The sequence below is a fragment of the Sitophilus oryzae genome, unplaced genomic scaffold, assembly GCF_002938485.1.
Source record: "Sitophilus oryzae breed Bouriz unplaced genomic scaffold, Soryzae_2.0 scaffold_359_pilon_pilon, whole genome shotgun sequence".
Lineage (NCBI taxonomy): Eukaryota > Metazoa > Arthropoda > Insecta > Coleoptera > Curculionidae > Sitophilus > Sitophilus oryzae.
In genome coordinates, this window is record NW_022146928.1 from 194433 (window position 1) to 198530 (window position 4098).

General features: G+C 30.0%; 1 long non-coding RNA gene across 1 annotated transcript; it reads right to left on the minus strand.

Annotated features, from left to right (window-relative positions):
- Positions 1 to 586: 586 nt before the first annotated feature.
- On the minus strand, positions 587 to 2023 carry LOC115885058. Its single transcript, XR_004050674.1, has 2 exons — positions 1475 to 2023; positions 587 to 1362 (listed from the first exon to the last, which is right to left on the minus strand). It is a non-coding gene; the product is annotated as an uncharacterized LOC115885058 (long non-coding RNA).
- Positions 2024 to 4098: the final 2075 nt, after the last annotated feature.

Here is a 4098-nt window from a genome sequence, read left to right on the forward strand (position 1 = left end):
CGCCAAGAATTTTACCCCTCAATTAAAATGGTGGGAGATGGGCGGATCTAGGTTTAATAGTATATTTCAGTATATTTTTAACTTTCTTTTCTGAATCCGAGTTCCGAGTTTTTAACCTTGATTTAACCTTGGTCGGGCACAAATTTTATTTCCATGCAAAAAAATATATAAAGAAGCAATTTTTGACAGAGAAAATTTTATTTTAATATTATTATATCTTTAAATAAAATTTTGAGCTAACTTCCAAACAGATGCACAAGAAAGAATGTTTTCAATAAAATGAAATTAAATTGTACAGAATTTTTTTTTTCAATATTGAAGATTATTTTATATCTATTAATCCCTGTATATGAATACAAGACAAGGATACAAGGTATTAATTGAATTAGATCTGTATTAGAAATATAAAATATAAGAATTATTTAATTATACGCATTGAAAATAGTTTTAGTTTTCCTGAAGAATTTTTCTACATATTTTAACAAGTGTAATCAATGGAAAAAAATATGTTTTCTTAATTTTGAATGGTATTTTTATTGTAAATATGAACAAAAGACCATATTTATCTATATAAACAAAAGAAAACAATGTAGTAGTTTAGGCTTTCGCGGCCATCGTTTGAAGAATTTTGGTTTTTCGGGTTATTAGGCCGTCGTCGGTTAGAATTATTTAAATTATTATTTAATTTTATTTTTTTTCCTAACCAATTGTGTATATCAAGCATACCTTATATCTTTGTAGAACAAAAACCCGCTTCTTTAACTTATCATAATAAAAAATAAGGCTTCCTTTGTTCCAACACAAACCAAGTTTCTAGTTAATCATTAATTTATCACTAGAAAACAATTACATATCACATTTTTTGCACTGATAACCACTGTCAAATCACTATTTAATGTTAGCTGTCAGTCTCTTAAGACTTCGGCTGCAAATCCACTAATGGATGTGCATGAGCACATTAGTCCACTTTTTTATTTAATATTGCATGGAGTAGATCTTCCATTGTCTTGAGTCCCATCCACTCTCTGATGTTACCAAGCCATGACATCCTCTCTATCCCTTAATCTTTCCTTCGATGATCAACTGAAGGAATTGGTATCTATTGTTACGTATCACGTAACCCCATCCTCTTTTAATACACTTGTATGCATAATACTAGCAACTTTTTAGGAACATCCGGGTTTGTGGTCCTAATTTTTGGGGCATCTAGTGGATTCAATCAGCATGTCCAGCTTGAAATCATTCATAGTTGACTGGTTGGTATATTTTCTAGCTTGCTGCTTCTAGCAATATATTTTGATATTGTATGCACTAATTTAACTGTTAGGTCACTAATTCTATGACAATGGCAATCGTGTTAACCTTAAAACAGAACATAATTGATATTAAAAAACGATAAATACGATCAAAAACATACATAGATTTATATCGAAGAAATGTTATAATTTTTGCTACAGTAGATTACAGTACTTACCAGTCCTATTATTTTCGGTAGTTCCACAATAGTTCTGAACGCAATATATGCCTGGAAAATCAATATTGGCCTAGGAATTTCTGAATTTCCCTTTTATTTTCAGATTTTGATTGTTTGTTTTGAAGTATCGCGTGAGGTTAGGTTTCATCTTTCATCAACAACAGTTTGCGCGCGCTCCTTTTTCGTTCAAAATTTGTTCGATTGTTTATCGTCTCTATTTTCTTAATTATGCAGTCGAATTATTCTTTTTGGTAATAAATGGAATGTTGGGAATTTTGTTATTACTCTGATTTAAATATTCAGCCCAGAATTTTTTTTAGATACTCATTGTTTTTAAGAAAGACTCTAACATGACCCCAACTAACGGAAAGTAAAATCATTCCTAATAAGGAAACTCTAGTAATCGACCAATTAGAGAGTGAGAAATCCCACTTTTCCTAAAAATTCGAGATTGTAGCGTAGGGGAATACGAAAACTTCTCAGGAGCCCTCGCCACCTGGTGAACAGAGCCCCAAAGCATCCGATCATTGTCTATCTATATCATCTATAATCAAGGGTTTAACCCATGGTACAAAGAATACAAGGTATGATATTGCGCAGGTTGGTTGCTACGTCACAGGTGATAACAGGCGCTATTGGTCAGCACGCCTCGCGCGCCAGTTCAAATCGTCAAGATATTGTTATAAACCTGTTTTTTTGTTTATATACCGTCATTGAATTATCGCTAAGCAAGTTACTGTGGAGCAGGGCATAAGGAGTCGGGCTAGAAAGCGAGAGACCGGAGTTCGAATCTCGGCCGGGACATAACTTTTTATTTATTTTTTTAAATACTGTTGTATTCTATAGTTTATTTTGTAGTATAAAGAACTATTTATTCTGTGATTTTTAATCTCCGGTATTAATATAAATTGATTGTTGGTACAATACCTCATTTAATATAAAATAATATTCTACTTTTTGAAATGTATCGGGCCCTAATTGTACCTAAAAGTAAAATATATTTTTAGTGATATACCATATTGTAAACTATTTAGTATTTCAGTCACTTAAAAAGTTAATTTGCATTGAATAATTGCCTACCATTAAAGGAAATTTGAGCTATATAATCCTTGATGCGCATCTTCCTCTAAATTTTGGGTTTCATTCAACCGATTTATTCTCATAACCTGAAACATCTACATATAAAAACAAGCACAGGTCACTAATTATAATAAACTTCACCCTTGGAATTACTTCCACTAATTATAATAAACTTCACCCTTGAATTACTTCTATCACTATTACAATACATTCATCTGCATTGGTGCATTTTCTACTGTTCGATGGGAAACAATAAACTTTCCAACATTTTTTTAAATGATGTAACAATTCCTCTTGTGGTTACTTTTCCCATAGATATCCTCATATCTGTCCTCATGTGAATTCAGAGGCAATGAACATGAAATTATTTAATACCATAAACATCGCAAACTAAAACCTAATAAACAATTTTATACCGAATATAGAAATAAATTTAAATATTCTTACCTATTATCGTCCAAATCCATGTTAATAGATAATTATTATTTTTAAATATATTTTTGGAACTGCTGGTTTTAGTAATTATTAAATTAAACGAACTAAAAAGTCTTAAAAATAAACAATTCTTAACATGATTCTTAACCATAACCCCAAAAAATACAGATCTCCTGTCAACTTTCTTTATTTTTTATTTATTCAATGCCGTCTCTAATAGAACAGCCTTGGGGCGAGATTTATGACGTCACGCTAGTTAGATACTACGGATTAATAAATATGTTGTAGAATACATGGAAAACATAATTATTCCTCAGATTTTTGGTTTGTATTTTAAAAATTATATAGTTCACATGAAATATACATAATATACAGTTAATAACTACAACATATATACCTATTTATAGTAATAAATACTTTGGCAAATAAACTATGAACCATACAAATGCAGCAGATGTTTTACAATATACAAATAATGTATTACATAAGATATTGGGTAAAATGTAAATATATTTTAAATTTTGGGGTTTGAAAATCGATCTAATTTAACAAAAAACATTCAATATCTACTAATAGTGATGTATTATTATTTGCATTCACAAAATTTATATGTATATTTTGCAAGTATCAATGTTCGAAAAATTATATTTACAAATGGTAAAGGTGTGGATCCGGTGGCTGACCTTGAAGCCCATATTTGCTGCATTTGATCATCGATACGACGCAAGCGCACATCGTCGATGTTGCCAAATTGCAGTTTATTTTCGAATTATTTGCAGTTGAATTTTTTTTGAGTATTAATCAATAATAATACAAATTCTATAATTAATTTTATAATTTCACATTTATCTTGATATCCAAAATTAAGGTAAGAAGGATAATGAAAGACATATGTAATTTTTGGATTATATTCGACACTATTTTTTCATATGACACAACACTGATGAAGGCTATAATGTTAGCCGAAACGTTTTTAAAACCAAATAAAATAATGAAAAACCAAATGAAAACTTAATCAGCGTTTTTCCCGAACCTAAATCCCAAGAAAATCAAAAAAATTAGAATATTTAGAAACAAGGTTCAAGAATATCAAATTTTCCAAGATTGTA